Source organism: Giraffa tippelskirchi, chromosome 5 (assembly GCF_054371585.1).
Source record: "Giraffa tippelskirchi isolate mGirTip1 chromosome 5, T2T-mGirTip1v1.2.pri, whole genome shotgun sequence".
Lineage (NCBI taxonomy): Eukaryota > Metazoa > Chordata > Mammalia > Artiodactyla > Giraffidae > Giraffa > Giraffa tippelskirchi.
In genome coordinates this window covers 189,476,066-189,492,985 of record NC_137279.1, presented here as the reverse complement: position 1 = coordinate 189,492,985, position 16,920 = coordinate 189,476,066, and positions in this window count along the sequence as shown.

Genomic DNA, 16,920 nt, shown 5'->3' with positions numbered 1-16,920 from the left:
GGTCAACCCAACAGATCAAGAGGGCAAGGAAGGGGATAATTTGTCCTCTCTGCCTGTTTGGTCCTGGGCCTCAGCCTTTTCCTTCCCTTGGACCAGAACCTAAATCACAGGCCCTCCTGGTTCTCAGGCCTTTGGACTCCAACTAGAGCTGGACCACCGGCTGCCCTGGGTCTCCTGCTTACAGAAACAATAGGACCTCTCAACCTCCTTAATCACAGGAGCCAATTGCTTATAATAACTCTAGAGAGCTAGTGTGTGTGTATATTAGTCACTCAGTCATGTCCAACTCTTTGTGACCCCATGGCCTCTAGCCTGCCAGGCTCCTCTGTCCATAGATTCTCCAGGCAAGAATACTGGAGTGGGTTGCCATTTCCTTCTCCAGGGGATTCTCCCCACCCAGAGATCAAACCCTTGTCTTCTGCATTGTGGGCAGATTCTTTACCATCCGAGCCACCAGGGAAGCCCACAGAGCTATTAAAACAATTCAAGTATTTCATGGCAACTGGCCAGGGCGACCTCAGCTTCCTTCTCACAAAACAGATGGTTTTGCCTGTGGGTCTTTGCTGTTTGCAGTCCAGAGCTCAGAGGTCTTCTCCTTTTAACAGGAGGCCCCTGTTAGTGTTTTTGCCTAATTGACTTTGTTTTGGATGTATTGGTTCATTTAGTCCTTTCATAGTTGAGTCTTGCTGACTGGAAAACTATTCTCTCCTTTTTTATATTTTTATATAAACTACATCTATTATGTGTTCTCTTATAAAAGAAATAGATGCTCATTACAGAGAAAATATAATGCAGATGAGTGAACAGAGTAAAATAAAATACATCCTTCAAATATTTAAATAAATAAATACAAAGTTTTCTTTTTTTTACAAATATTGGATAACAGCACGCATTCAGTTTTGAAACCAGATTTTCACTTAACACTAAACTGTAAACAAATTTCCATGTCATGAAATATCCTATCATCACAGATTTGCATAGCTCCGTAGAACTCCATTGAATCAATGTACCATAATTCATTCAGCCAGTTTCCTATTAACTGGATATTTGGGTTATTTCCAACTTGCAGGGGTTCATCAAGTGATCCCTCCCAAAGAAAAATTCCACCACAGAAATGGCTCCCAATCCTCCAAATGATAGTTTTTTAGCTTCAGCAATTTTTAGACCCAGTAGCCACTGAGAGCGTGTTCTAGTCATCTCCTCTGCTCCAAGGACTTGTGTTCCCCACACGCATGCGTGCGTGCTAAGTCCCTTCAGTCGTGTCCAACTCTGTGTGACCCTATGAACTGTAGCCCACCAGGCTCCTCTGTTCATAGGATTCTCCAGGCAAGAATGCTGGAGTGGCTTGCCAAGCTCTCTTCCAGGGGATCTTCCTGACTCAGGGATCGAACCCGAGTCTCTGATGTCTTCTGCATCAGCAGGTGGGTTCTTTGCCACTTGGGAAGCCCCTTTGCACCTGTACCACACTGCTAATCATTGTCACTTTGTGTCATTACCTTCCAGGGAAGGTCCATCTTTTACATTTTCCTCAAAGTTTTTTAAAGTATTCTCATATATGTACAGTACTGGTTGGGGAGGTGGTACTTCACCATAATTACAAAAGTATCATTTTACTGTAGAAAAACTGAGAAAATACAGATTTTTAAAAATAATCACTTAGAGATAACCCCTGTTAACATTTAGAATCCATCCTTTTAATCTTTCTTCATGCATAATTTCATAAGCACTTCACCAAAAATGAAATCTGTAAGATTTTATGCTTTAAGATTCTGCCCTCTGGTAGCTTTATATCCAGCAGAAATGTATGTAAATACTCCTTTCCCTAAAGTCACCTTGACACACAAACATACATTTTTTTAATTAATTAATTTATTTTAATTGGAGGCTAATTACTTTACAGTATTGTAGTGGTTTTTGCCATACATTGAATGAATCAGCCATGGGTGTACATGTGTTCCCCATCCTGAGTCCCCTCCCACCTCCCTTCCCATCCCATCCCTCAGGGTCACCCCAGGGCACCGGCCCTGAGCACCCTGTCTCATGCATCGAACCTGGACTGGTGATCTATTTCACACATGGTAATATACATGTTTCAATGCTATTCTCTCACATCATCCCACCCTTACCTTCTCCCACAGAGTCCAAAAGTCTGTTCTTTACATCTGTGTCTCTTTTGCTGTCTCGCATATAGGGTTATCATTACCATCTTTCTAAATTCTATATATATGCGTTAATATATTGTATTGGTGTTTTTCTTTCTGACTTACTTCACTCTGTATAATAGGCTCCAGTTTCATCCACCTCGTTAAAACTGATTCAAATGCATTCTTTTTAATAGCTGAATAATATTCCATTGTGTATATGTACCACAGCTTCCTTATCCATTTGTGTGCTGATGGGCATCTAGGTTATTCCATGTCCTGGCTATTGTAAACAGTGCTGCGATGAACACTGAGGTACACGTGTCTCTTTCACTTCTGGTTTCCTCAATGTGTACGCCCAGCAGTGGGATTGCTGAGTCATATGGCAGTTCTACTTCCAGTTTTTTAAGGAATCTCCACACGTTCTCCGTAGTGTGGCTGTACTAATTTGCATTCCCATCAACAGTGTAAGAGGGTTCCCTTTTCTCTGCACCCTCTCCAACATTTATTGTTTGTAGATTTTGGATAGCAGCCATTCTGACCAGCGTGAAGCGGTACCTCATTGTGGTTTTGATTTGCATTTCTTTGATAATGAGTGATGTTGAGCATCTTTTCATGTGACAAACACACATTTTTGAAGCTTTGTCAATTTAATATCTGGTTTTAATTTGCAGTTCTCTGAAGACTAGTGAAGTTTAACATCACTTTAAGAGATTTATTGGCATTTTTACTCCTTTGCATGAGATGCCTTAAATATCTTTGACTCCTGTTGCCATTGGAGACTTGGAGATGTGCTTATCGAATAATAAAAAGCTCTTTACATGTGAAGGTTCAATCCTCTGAAATATTTCACACAATTGCTCTTACCATTTGTTTTTTAGGACTTTTTTATATTTAGAAGTTTAAAATTGCTTATTTGAGCAAATATGTCTTTTTCTAGATTCTGTCCTTGCTTTAATACCTAGAGAGCTCTTTTTCAGCCCTTCTTCACCTTGAGCAGTAATATGATTTTACTTTATTATTTTACTTTTTTAATCCTCTAGAACTTCTTTTGCTACATGATATGACAGATATCACTTTTCATTTTTCCAGCCATCTCAACTCCATTTATGGAAAGTACTTGCCTTCCTGGTAAATTAAATGCCAGTTTGATAATCTAAGGGCTTCCCAGGTGGCTCAGTGGTAAAAAATCCACCTGTCAAGCAGGAGAAGCAGGTTCAATCCCTGGTCCAGGAAGATCCCCTGGAGGAGGAAATGGCAACCCACTCCAGTATTCTTGCCTAGAAAATCCCATGGACAGAGGAGCCTGGTGGACTATAGTCAATCCATGGGCTCACAAAGAATTGGACAGGACTGAAGCAACTGAGCATGCACACAGTATTTTTTCAGTTGATTCACTTGGATTTTCCAAATAACTATATCATCTGCAAGTAATGGTTGCTCATTTTGATTTCTTTTCTACTTATTGTTCGTTCTTTTCCCTAGTTGTCACATTGGCTAAGCTTCTTGAAGGGCATAGAATATTGCTAGAGCTCCCGTTGGCCTCAGGCTTCCATACACCAAACCTTGTACTTATGTGATGCTTTTGGCCTCCTTCTAATCTCGTATCTTTCACTCTGGGAGCACTTTATTGGTATCTTTGGGAGAAAGAATTTGCTTGCCTGGCTTAGGCCCTTCTGGATTAACTTGGGATCTGCCCATCTGAGAAGAAGTGACTCTGGTCTCTCTGACTCTCTGGAACAGTCAGTCCTCATTGGGTGTGGGTGGGGAAAGGAGGGTCAGGGACTGTGTACCTTGCCTAATTCAGGGATTGCTAGCAAGTTCCTCTGCTTTCAGATCTAAGGCCACCTACTTCAGCTGGCTTTCTCAGTAGTGAAGCTAACACTTTGATTGCCATCTGTCTGATGCCTCCTCTCAGCTGATTCCAAAGTGAGACAAGGAAGATGTAATAACATGATAATGGTTTGCTGTTCTGTTCTTAATGGTAGTAAAAACTAATCTCTGTTTTAGCATAAATATGAGGTAGGTTGGCACTTTTAGAAAGATAATCTCTATCATGTAAGAAAGTATTCTTTGATCTAGTCTACTACAAGTTTTGATAAGAAATAGACATTGCATGTTATAAAATACTGTTTTCATGTCTATTGAGATGATGTATGGTTTTCTCCTTTCACATATTATGAGATAAAATTTACTAATGTGTGAAAGTCACTCAGTCGTGTCCGACTCTTTGCAACCCCATGGACTATACAGTCCATGGAATTCTCCAGGCCAGAATACTGGAGTGGGTAGCCTTTCCCTTCTCCAGGGGATCTTCCCAACCCAGGAATCGAACCAGGGTCTCCTGCATTGCAGGCGGATTCTTTACCAATTGAGCTATCAGGGAAGCCCAAAACTTATTAGTAGATTATTTTAAAAAATAAATTTGACAATGCTGCAACAAACTCTACTTGGTCATATAAATTCTTTCAACACATTGCTGGACTTGATTTGTTGATGTTTTACATAGAATTTTTGCAATTATATTTGTAATTGATATCGGTCTAGTTTTGCTATGATTGCTATGATTACTATTATGTTTATTGTGTTTCACTTTGGCTTTTTGTGAATATTTCCTTGACTTTTTTTTAAACTTTTGTTGACAAAATTGATGTACTGTGGTTTTCTACTCCTGCCTTATTTAGTTTTTGTTTCTTTCTATCTCCCTGAAAAACATTGCCATTTCATTAAGACTTTTAGACAAATTAAAACATATCTTCTTGAAGATTTAAGATTCTATTCCTTATCTAGTTATAGCCTCTTTTCTCCTAAGGTTACATATTTTTGCCCTTCCTTTTGCTTTTTACTGATCTTACTAGAAATTTTTCCATATCTTTTTTCAAAATAATGTTGAATTTTTAAATCCTCTTCAGTTCAGTTCAGTCACTCAGTCGTGTCCAACTCTTTGTGACCCCAGGGACTGCAGCACACCAGGCTTCTTAACTTAAATTCTGAAGTTAAATCATCTTAACTATTTTTTAAGTTATTCCTTTTCATTATTTTCTAAATTTATTAGTTCTACTTGGTTTCTTGCTTTCTTGGTTTTATATTACTTCTCTGTTGCTGAGATAAAGGCTTAATTTCTTTATCTTCCTTCTTTCTTGATCCATAATAAAAGCATCAAAGGCTATGAATTTTCTTCTGAGAACAACTTTGGCTGCCTCACATAAATGTTGTCATACAGTGCCCTCCTTGTCCTTCATTTGAAACAATTTCTTACACTGATTTGATTTCTCCTATAGCCTATCAGTTGTTCATAAAAAGTACTTATGTTTGTTTTAAATATCCAAGTGCTTTGATGATTTTGCCTATCGAAGACTATTGTTACATTTTCATTTTGTTCACTTGCAGTCAGAGAACATAAATACATTCACTGGAAATGTATTAATATTTCCTTTATGGTCTAGGATATGAACACATGTCCATGCAACACAGACATTTGAAAAGTCTATGTGCTGTTGATTTACATTCTATGAAATATAATATGTATCTGCTGCATCTGTGTATTTATTATATAGAAAGAGACAGCATATCTACCCTGCCCAAGACACTGGGCAATTTTCTACTGATTTCTGTCCAGTTATTATCTTGGTTAAGACGAGTTTTTCTCTTTCTCACACCATTATCCATTTGCAAGTCACTTGCTCATTTTTCTACTGGGTTGCCTGCCTTTTTTAATAGATTTGTAAGCATTTTCTTTTCACTGGGCTTGTGGGTACCCAGACCACTAAGAGTGAGCTTCTCACCAGTGACAGATCACTGCGGGGAAGAGCAGAAGGGCTGGACAATCCTGGAGACGCCAAACATCATCCACACCAGGTGCTCATTGGCTGGCAGGCTGACCTTTGACACATGGGGTCTGGAAGGTGAGCTAAGGGACCCTTCTGCCCTGGGTCAGTCCCCATGGAGCCTCCTGGGGTTCACAGGGGAGTCTTACTCCTGTCTGTCTGGGAGATTTCTCCACTCATCCTCCACCTCCCCCAAATCAGGTCATTTTCTGGTTTCGAAGTATGAAGGCACTCTCAACAAAACTCCCCTGAATATTTCAGCTTCATATCTGTTTCAATTGCTTTTTTCTTTGCAATAGCCTGTCGTTATCTTTTTTATATTATGAAGCATGATATATACAGAAAAAGTGAGACATGAAGTTGCTCAGTCATGTCCAACTCTTTGCTACCCTATGGACTGTATCCCGCCAGGCTCCTCCATCCATGGAATTTTCCAGGCAAGAATACTGGAGTGGGCTGCCATTTCCTTCTCCAGAGGATCTTCCTGACCCAGGGATCCAACCCGGGTCTTCCGCATTGCAGGCAGACGCTTTACTGTCTGAGCCACCAGGGAAGCTCCTATACATATCTGAAGTATATACAGAGAACTTCACAGTTGACACACACAGACTCAACTGCTCCATGGATCATCAGTAACACCCCTGTAACCACCAGTCAGTTCAAGTAAAACAGTACCTGAAATTTCCCATTTTCTCCCTCTTCTCTCTCTTGAAAAATCAATCACTATCTTGATTTAGATCCCTGTAGTTTCCTTTCACCTGGTTTCTAATCTTTATGTAAACAGTGTCACATGGAATTCACTCTTTTGTGTCGGGCAACTTTCATCTATTCAACATTGTGTTTGTGAGAGTCAAGCTCTGTTGCAGGTGACTGCGGTAAATTCCCCTTCATCGCTGAATCCTTCCTGTTGTAGGAACACCATTTATTTACCCATTCTATTGTTAATGTACAGTCCAATTATTTCCAGTTTGAGGCATTAGGAGTGATGCTGTTAGGACCATTCCTGAGCATGCTTTTTATGGGAATGTGCAAACATTTCTGTTGGGCATTTACCAGGGAGGGGGATGTTTGCACCTAGATGTGCATGCCTGCAACTTGAGTAAATAATCCCAGTTTTCTAAAGTGGTTGCACCAGCTTACGCCCTAGTAGTTTTTGGAAATTTCTGCAAATCATCAAAATTAAATTGCAGGCATTCTGGAGGCAGTGTAGAGGTATTTCAGTGGGGCTTTAACTTGCATTTCTTGGCTAACTAATGAAAGTAAATAGCAAATGGATGGGGAAACAATGGAAACAGTGAGAGACTTTATTTTAGGGGGCTCCAAAATCACTACAGATGGTAAATACAGCCATGAAATTAAAAGATGCTTGCTCCCTGGAAGAAAAGCTATGACCAACCCAGACAGCATATTAAAAATCACAGACATTACTTTGCCAACAAAGGACCCATCTAGTCAAGGCTATGGCTTTTCCAGTAGTCATGTATGGATGTGAGAGTTGGACTATAAAGAAAGCAGAGCACAGAAGAATTGATGCTTTTGAACTGTAGTATTGGCGAAGACTCTTGAGAGTCCCTTGGACTGCAAGGAGATCCAACCAGTCCATCCTAAAGGAAATCAGTCCTGAATATTCATTGGAAGGACTGATGCTGAAGCTGAAACTCCAATACTTTGGCCACCTAATGCGAAGAGCTGACTCATTGGAAAAGACCCTGATGCTGGGAAAGATTGAAGGTGGGAGGAGAAGGGGATGACAGAGGATGAGATGGTTGAATGGCATCACAGACTCGATGGACATGAATTTGAGTAAACTCCAGGAGTTGATGATGGACAGGGAAGCCTGACGTGCTGCAGTCCATGGGGTCACCAAGAGTCAGACACGACTGAGCCACTGAACTGAACTGACTGAAAGTAAGTGAAGTGAAGTCGCTCAGTCGTGTCCGACTCTTTGAGACCCCATGGACTGTAGCTTACAAGGCTCCTCTGTGCATGGGATCTTCCAGGCAAGAGTACTGGAGTGGGTTGCCATTTCCTTCTCCAGGGGATCTTCCTGACCCGGGATCGAACCCAGGTCTCCCGCGTTGCAGGCAGACGCTTTACCAGCTGAGCCACCAGGGGAAGGAAGCCCCTCAGCATTTATGTATTGCTCCTTAGATACCCTATTTGGGGAGGTACCCATGTGAGTCCCTGGTATATTTTAATACTTGGTTGTCTCCTTTTTTCTAATTGATTTGTAGGAATTCTTTATATAATCTGAAAGTGAGCACTTTGTTTGACATTTTGCAGATATCTTTCCCCATTTTTTTCTCAAGAGATGATGCTTATGAAATATTTTCCAAGTCCTTTCATGACTGAAGATCTCTTTCTGATTTCCCATATATGAACATTAGAGTGGCTGAGAATGGAGCTCTTTGAGATAGTATTTTCCCCTCAAAACTCTGTGGGGCTTACTCTGTTGCCTTGTGCCACTTTATTATTACATGAAGAAAGCTGCTACCAGTTAGGTAATGTGGCTTTTCTACTGTAAACCTGTAGGAGTTGTTCCTTTTTCCTTGAAATACCAAAATGTCATTGGAATATGTTCAGGCATATTTCTAAATATCTTTTCAAAAAGTCTCTTGAAGGCTACTTTAAAGACAATTAAATCTTTTATTTTTAAAGATGCTTAAAGAGAATTTTAATTTGGAGAAAAGGTATTCTTTATCTCAGGAAACTTATCATAGCCCATTTTTTTTGTTATGAGCTACCGTAATATCAAGTTGGCCAAAAGATTCATTCTGGTTTTTTGAAAAATTGTATGCAAAACTCAAGCCAACTTTTTGGCCAACCCAATAAACCAGAACAGACAGGGAGGTCTTAAAAAACAAACTTATTTCTCGCAGTTCTGGAGGCTGGGAAGTCCAAGATCAAGACGCTGACAAAGTGGGTTTCATTCTGAAGCCTCTGTTCTTGTTCATAAGTGGCCACCACCTCACCATGTGCTTACCTGGCCTTCCCTCTGTGTGCCCAGGGAGAGCCGTCTTTAGCGGTTCTTCCATAAGGACACCAGTTTTATCAGATCAGCCCTGCACCACAGTCAGCACCTCATTGAACCTAAGCCACCTGTTTAAAGGCCCTGTCCCCCCTAGAGTCACATAAGCGATTAGGGCTCCAACATATGGGTTTGGTTGGGGACACAATTCAGTCCACAGCATAACTTACTTTGTATTATCTCCTCGTTTACATGTTATATTCTCTCTGCTCCTATTTCTCCTAAGATATAAAGAAACTCCTGAACTTGTCTTCAATGTTATTTTTCTTTATATGCCTCTTTTTTGTCCCCTTTGTAGTCTGAGCATGAGAAATTTTCTCTGTCTGGTCTTTTAAATCACTGATCTGATTTTCTGCAATCTCCAATCACTGTGTCCACTTCATTTTAAGACTTAAAGTAATGGTTTTCATCTCAGAGCACTCTTCCTTGATCTCCTTTTCCGTATACACAATGTTCATCTAGATTCTCGGTGGCACCATGAATCGGAGATTTTCTCAAATTTTCTCTTGTTTGATGCAGCAACTGTTTCATAAAGAGGCATTTGCTCTGATGACTCAAAATAACCTATCCTTTTGCTCTTCTGAATCAGAGTTTGTGCTGGTTTATCCTTGGGTGGGGAAGGAGAGAGGAAAGAATGAGATTCATGGCTTTCTAAAAACAGTAGTTCAGGTGGAGGAATAATTACATATTATTTCATAACAAATTACTTCCAAAACCTAACAGCATAAACAACAAGCACTTATGATTTCAGTTTCTGTGGATTAGGAATCCGGGCATGACTCACTGGAGGAGGCTCAGCTCAAAGCTTCTCACGAGGTTGCTGTCATGTCAAGACTCAACTAGGCAGACAACTCCACCACCAGGCCCCCTCAGTGACAGTTGGCAGCCTCGGAATATCCACTTTCACGTTCACTCACCTAGGACCCTCCACGATGCTGCCTCATCACATGGAAGCTGGCTTCCTCCAGCAGAGCAGTTTGAGAGGAAGAGAAACAGCATCCAGCACAGGAGCTGCAGGCCCTCTGTGACCCAACCTCCAAAGCGAAGCCAACCCCTCTGCCGTACCGTGTCAATTAGGACCAGGTCGCCAGGTCCACACTCGAGGGGAGGGGATGATGCCGCGTGCGGAGATCAGAGATGGGTCAGCAGGGCCATCTCCCATGTTGCCCACTACAGTTGCTTAGATCATGGACTGTGTGTGTCCCTGAGGTCAAAGATGTTCAGACCCAGGCTAGAGAAGTACATGTGTGCTAAGTCGCATCAGTCATGTCCAGCCCTTTGCGACCCCAGGGACTGTAGCCCGCCAGCTCCTCTGTCCATGGGATTCTCCAGGCAGGAATACTGGAGTGGGTGGCCATGCCCTCCTCCAGGGGATCTTCCAGATCCAGGGATCGAACCTGCATCTCTTATGTCTCCTCTATTGGCAGGCGAGTTCTTTACCACCAGCACCACCTGGGAAGACATGCCTAACCTTACGGACATGGTATTTTCCACAACAGATTTGTATAGATTTAGGAAAGAATTAGTCATAAACACAGCCAGGAGCTTCACCAGTGGGCAGAGTGTTTCTTTCCAGGTTTTTGTTCATTTGTTTTGTCTCACCTTTTAACATATGAAGTGAAATTGAAAGTGTTAGTCACTCAGTCACGTCCGACTCTTTGCAATCCCATGGACTGTAGCCCGCCAGGCTCCTCTGTACATGGAATTCTCCAGGCAACAATACTGGAGTGGGAGGCATGCCTTCCTCCAGGGGACTGTCCTGACCCAGGGACTGAACTTCCGTCTCCTGCATTGCAGGCAGAGTCTTTACCATCTGAGCCACCAGGGAAGCCGCTTTTAACATAACCCTCTGGAATGGCTGGTGTGATGCTCCCTTATGAGACATGCATGACTGAAACTGGAAGGCCAGCAGGAGCAGAATGTAACTGAGATGCTGATGTTCTCGGGGCACCCGGAGGGGCTTGGGGCCCTTCCCCAATCTGCGGAAGAGGCAAGATCCACCCCACACCCACTCCAGGGCTCCTCTCCCACTCACGCCCGTGGTGAGCTGGCCCACCCTTCCTCGGTCTTGCCTGCCCTGTTTCTCACAGAGATTCCTCAACACTTCTGTCATGGCGAGGCACTTCGTCCTTAACTTCAACCAGATACACATCTTCTGCACTTTTCTCCCCTTTCTTTATTTCCAAGACTATCTAAGATGGGAGGGGTTCAAACCTGAAAGCAGGTTACAAACTTTGCCTCAGCATCCTTGAATTGGTCAAGGTCAGACCAGGGGTACACAGACTGCTTTGCTCCATCAGGTTGATTTGCTATTTATGTTTGGCCGTATCAGTTCTTAAGTTGCCAAACTCGGGATCTTCATCACATTGTGCAGGATCTTTCACTGTGGTGCATGGACTCTCTAGATGTGGCTCATGGGCTCCAGGGCACTCAGGCTCAGCAGTTGTGGCAAGCAGGTTTCGTTTCTCTGAGTCATGTGGGGTCTCAGCTCCGTGACCAGGAATTGAACCTGCCACCTTTGCACTGCAAGGCGGGTTTTTAACCCCTGGACCACCAGGGAAGTCCCTATCAGGTTGATTTTACCTTTAAACCCTCAGAAGTCAAACTTTCCACCTTACAGTATTGTAGTTCGACAGCTGACGTCCTGTCTCCCCCAACCGACGTCAGTGACACCCACAATTAGCGGGATCACTCTTGAAAAGCCATGACCGTGGTGGTCTCGGCTCAGCAAGGTGTCTCTTGATGAGAACACCCTCTAGCCACTCGAGATTATTTCAAAGCACTTGCCATTCTTGCTTTATCCAGTTCCCACCTGCGTCACAGCTGCTCCTGGGCCTTTGCTCACAAAGCCCTTTGAATGTTCCTGGTCCCTGCCTCAGTCCTTGGTCCCCTTTACTTCCCTCCCATCCCTTCCCCATCTTTTTTCACAAGACTGCATCTTAAAAGAAAGAGCACATAGAAAAGAAGGAAGAGGAAGAAACAGAGCGGGCAGATTTGGGCCCAGCGGGGGTCTGAATGCGAATAGCGGCCACACAGTTCTGAAGAGCACATCCCAACCGCTGCATTTGCATCTCAGCTCCACCGCTTAGCTGCGTGCCCACCAGGAAGTTACTTCACTACTCCGTGATGATGAGAGCCCCTGCCTCGCAGGACGGTTGAGAGAAGAGGTGTTCGTGTATGTACATCTTTAGAAGACTGCCTCGTGTACAACAGGACTGCATAAGAAGCACACAGTATATAGTATATTATATACATATCCTACAGCTTTTAGTATATTCTATACCATATACTGCAGTATATAGTATATTATATACCACATACTACAGTACTTAGTGGGCTTCCCTGATAGCTCAGTTGGTAAAGAATCCGCCTGCAATGGAGGAGACCCGGTTCAATTCCTGGGTCGGGAAGATCCGCTGGAGAAGGGATAGGCTTACCCACTCCTGTATTCTTGGGCTTCCCTGTTGACTCAACTGGTAAAGAATCTGCCTGCAACGCAGGCCTGGCTTCAATTCTATTAACTAGTTGTGTCAATAGAAATAGAAATTAACTATTTCTTGAAAGTTAGGTAGAACTCATCAGAGGAACTATCTGGAGCTGGGTTTAGGGGAGAGGCTCAGATGGTAAAGAATCTGCCTGCAATGCAGGAGACCTGGGTTCAATCCCTGGGTCGGGAAGATTTCCTGGAGAAGGGAAAGGCTACCCACTCCAGTATTCTGGCCTGGAGAATTCCATGGATCAAACAGACACGGACTATACAAGAGTCGGACATGACTGGACGACCTTCACTTCACAGTATATAGTATAGTATATTCTCAGCATATCAAGAAATGCCTGGCATATATGAGAGGTCAAAAAGTGTTTCTTGATGGGGGCAATAAATTAGGAATTTGGAATAAACAAATATACTATACATAAAATAGATAAACAAAAAGGACCTACTATATAGCATAGGGAACTATATTCAATATCTTGTGATAACTTAGAATGGAAAATAATATGAAAAAGAATAGGTATAGATATTTTGTTGTTATTGTTCAACACTAAGTTGTGTCCAATTGCCTGCAACTCCATGGACTGCAGCACACTAGGCTCCTCTGTCTTTACCATCTCCCCGAGTTTGCTCAAACTCATGTTCAGTTGAGTCAGTGATGCTATCTAACCATCTCATCTTCAGCTATTGTCCCCTTTGCCTTCTGCCCTCAATCTTTCCCAGCATCAGGGTCTTTTCCAATGAGCTGGCTCTTCGCATCAGGTGGCCAGAGTATTGGAGCTTCAGCTTCAGCATCAGTCCTTCCAATGAATATTCAGGATTGATTTCCTTTAGGATTGACTGGTTGGATCTCCTTGCTGTCCAAGGAACTCTCAAGAGTCTCCTCCAGCACCACAATTTGAAAGCATCAATTCTTTAGCGCTCAGCCTTCTTTACGGTCCAGATCAGGCCCGGGCTGGTGAGTCCACTGGTTTAGACGGTGAGATTTGAGCCAAGAGCACTCGAGGGCTGACCTTCAGAGAACCTGCTTGTGGAATGAGTTCTCCAGGATCTAGAGTTTAACAAGGGCCTTTCAAGCTCAAAGGAGCACTCAGCCTCAGAAGTGGAACCATTTCACAGCGGAACTATGCCACGGTCACTTTGAGTTAACCTGGATGTGCCTGGTGCTTGTTCCTGACCTGAGGTCACAATGGGGTCTGCATATATGCAACTGACTGTTTTTCTAAACCATGACCCTCCACAGGCAACCAACTTACTGATTTTCCTCCTGAGTGGGGATGAGACTAAATTAGACCCACACTGTTTCCATTTATTCATCAGGCATTGTTGTCTTGCTGCACAATAGTTCAAGACCAGGAGTAGTGATAGAGAAAAAGTTCCAAGGCTGGTGGTCTCAAAGGCATGCTATTCATCTCTCTGCACAGTTATACTGAGCTCATCAGATGCAAATTGCGTGATGCAAGAAATTTTAGATAACGTTAATGTTCTTCTATGAGGATCTGTGTTATTAGTCTTCATCTAACCAGACTTGTACACATGACTTGATGTAAGCCACTTACAATATATCACTGAAACCCATGAATCATGGTTGTTCAGTTGCTCAGTCATGTTCGACTCTTTGCAACCCTATGGACTGCAGCACACCAGGCTTTCCTGTCCATCATCTCCTGGAGCTTGTTCAAACTCATGTCCATTGAGTCAGTGATGCCATCCAACCATCTCATCCTCTGTAGTCCCCTTCTCCTCCAGACTTCAATCTTTCCCAGCATCAGGGTCTTTTCTTGATACTGGGAAAGATCATGAATCATGGCACCCTCTGATGATTATTTAAACCTCCAAGTGGAACAATGAAGTGACCTTTATCTGATCCAGAGAAAGCCAGGATCTCTCTACCATTGATTGCTTAAATATATGCCATACCTTTCAAGGACAGTTGGTGAAGGAGAAAGTCAAATACAAGATTTCCAAGAAGTTCAAGGGGAAATATTGGTACCTGGTCCCTTCCTCCTCAAATGATGGCTCAACCTGTGGGGGACTGAGGCATGCTGGGCAGTTGGGGATCCCATGAACTAATCAAAAAAAAGAAAGACAAAGAAACAGAAATCAGAAGATTTCACAATGAAATAAAGACATTCGTGTTGCCTTAAATATAATTTGTGTTAGTTACATTTCAATTCCTAATTTATACATAGCAGGGTTGATAAAGAATTACATTATAACAAAATTAGCCAGAATAATTAGCATAGTATATGTGCTACTGATTAAACACCCAGCAGATAGCTTGATAATTAAGATCAGTGAGTGCCATATTTTGAGGCTTTGTCATGTTATTATCTGCCTAACAAGTGCTTCATCTTTACCTCCCTTCTGATTTGAAGTTTGATAGCAATCTCTAATAATCCTCATTTTATTTCTTTAAGTCACCTTACCCAAATTCCGATCACTTTCCTGTGATCACTACATTTCCTCTCTTTGTATTGACACAAATGAGCTGGTGTTAAATTTCTTTCCAAATGTAAGGCATCTGATGCTACAAAGCATTTGTGTTTGGAAATTCAGATTTAAAATCTCTTTCAAAACCCATCATTCTTTCGTTGGAAAAAGAACCAGAGGCCAACCACTTACTCTGCAAGTTAGTCAGACGTCTGCATACAGATTCCCAGAGTTCATTTCTCCTCTCTAGGCAGGGCATCATTGCCAGAGACTCCAGCAATGTCTCCATCAGGGTCCATCAACAGCCCCTCAAATGGTCCTGCCTGGTTTCCCTGATGACCCTAGCCCATGATGCCACGTTCCTCTGCTCGAGGAGTCTGGGGTTGGCTGCTATCCTTTTAACATTCAGGGAGATTTTCTCATAGAAGGCCAGAGTTCAATTACTAAAGAACGGAAGGCTTAGAGAGTTGACTCACATTCGTTGTCCTGTGTCTGCTGCATCTCTTTAAACCAAAACCAGGATGTGTTCATGATTTTAAAGGCAGAGTGGACACACTACCTACATCAACCAGGAATACTTTCAGCTCCAAGTCACAGAAAAACATGAAGAGTACTTAAGGGATAAAGACAAGAAGTCTGGCCATCGGCAGCCTGAGGCTGGGACAAAGGTTCAGAATGTCATCAAAGAACCATCTGTGTTGCCCCCTCTTTCTGTTCCACCCATCTGAGTATGTTGAGACTTCATCTCATGTCTGTCACCTCATGGCTGTAATATGGCTGCCACAGCTCCACACATCATGTCCATGTTCAAGAAGAGAAGAAAGAGAAAGGAAAGAAGTGCCAGCCACTACCTCCCCTTTCAATCAGGAAAGCAAAAATCTTCCCAGAGAGCAGATCATGCCTGCTCTCACTGGCCATAACTGTATTACAAGGAAGGCTAAGAAGTCTAGTAGCTAGCAAAGGAGACTAGGGCAGATATTGCTGACTAAGATCAACATAATTCATCACCAGGGGTCAGGCACATAGTCGCAACAAAGAAAACCCAGGCTCTGGTTGGTAGGAGGAAGGAGAACAAATATTGGGTAGGAAGTCCAGGGCTAGCTCCTCAAATGCAAGTGTAGACGTTTCAGGGAAAAGCATCAGCATATGTAACAGAAGCTGCAAAGTCATGCAGAGAAGCTGAGAGGAGAGGGGTGTGTTATTCAGGGCTCTCCAGAGAAACAGAACCAAGAGGATGATGTGTGTGTGTGTGTGTGTGTGTGTGTGCATAGTCTTAAAATAAAAATACATAGGATTTATTTTTTAAGGAATCAACTCACATAACTGTGGCAACCAGTGAGCCCAAAACCTGAAGTGTAGGTCAGCAGGCTGGAGACCCAGGAAGAGCTGCAGGTCTAGTCCAAAGGCTATCTGCTAGCAGAATACCTTCTTGATTGGGGGGCATCAGTCTTTGTTCTACGAAGGTCTGCAACTGATTGGATGAAGCCCACTCAAATTATGAAGGGTCATCTGCTTTACTCAAAGTCCACCAACTTAAACATTAATCTCATCAAGAAAACCTCACAGGAACATCCAGAATACATTTGACCAAGTATCTGGGGTAGCACGGCCCAGCCAGGTTCACACATAAAATTAGCCATCACACGGGCAGAGAGTGAGAGAAGGAAGAGGCGGCAAGACTGAGACACCAGTTGAAGGGGACTCTATAAAAGCCATATGAATATATACATACATATTGGGTTGGCCAAAAATTTGTTCAGATTTTTCTGCAAAATTTTATGTATGGGCTTCCCAGGTGGTGCAGTGGTAAAGAACCCGCCTGCCAATGCAGGAGACACAGGAGATAAGGGTTCAATCCCTGGGTCGGGAAAATTCCCTGGAGGAGGAAACGGCAACCCACTCCAGTATTCCCGCCTGGAAAATCCCATGGAGAGAGGAGCCTGGTGGGTTACAGTCCATGGGGTCGCACAGAGTCGGACACGACTGATCACACACTGC